Genomic DNA, 641 nt, shown 5'->3' with positions numbered 1-641 from the left:
GTGTGCCCCCCACACTGTGTACCCCCCTCGCTGTGTGCCCCCCACACTGTGTGCTGCCCATTCACAGTCTTAATAAAAGAAAGAAGCCTGTGCCAACCCGTGTCCGAGTCTGTGTGTCCCCAGGCCCGGCTGCACCTCTCGGCCTCGCTCAGAGGCCTTCCTGCCTCCTCCTCCTGGGAGGCCTCCAGGGAAGCCCAGGCCAGCACCAGGGTCCCCCAGGCCCAGGCAGCCTGAGCCCACAGCAGCCCCAGAGGACGAGGAGGTCCTGGGTGAGCTGCCTGCCCAGGGGAGCCCCGCCTGGGTGCCGATTGGGGGGTGTGGTCTCCAGGATCCACATGGAGGAGGAGGGGGCCCAGGGGGCCAGCCCGGGGGAGCAAGTGGGCATGGCTGCCTCTGACCCCTGCACCCCACCACCCAGAGCAGGACCTGGGATGCTCCCCAGATATGAGCTGGCTCCCAGGTGGCCTCTGGCCTTGGTCTTCCCAGCAAGTGGGTGAGGAGCCGGGTTCTGGGCTGTCAGATACCCCCAAGCTCACCGAGGGGTCTAGACCACGGCCTCCTCCGGGGCCTCCTTCCCCTGCCCTGAGGGGACTTCCTGCAGGGCAGCGAGGGCCCAGCACCCCGCCTGCCAGCACCCCGCC

Source organism: Myotis davidii, unplaced genomic scaffold, assembly GCF_000327345.1.
Source record: "Myotis davidii unplaced genomic scaffold, ASM32734v1 scaffold880, whole genome shotgun sequence".
Taxonomy (NCBI): Eukaryota; Metazoa; Chordata; class Mammalia; order Chiroptera; family Vespertilionidae; genus Myotis; species Myotis davidii.
The sequence above is the reverse complement of the archived record's forward strand: the minus strand, read 5'-3'. Positions refer to the sequence as shown.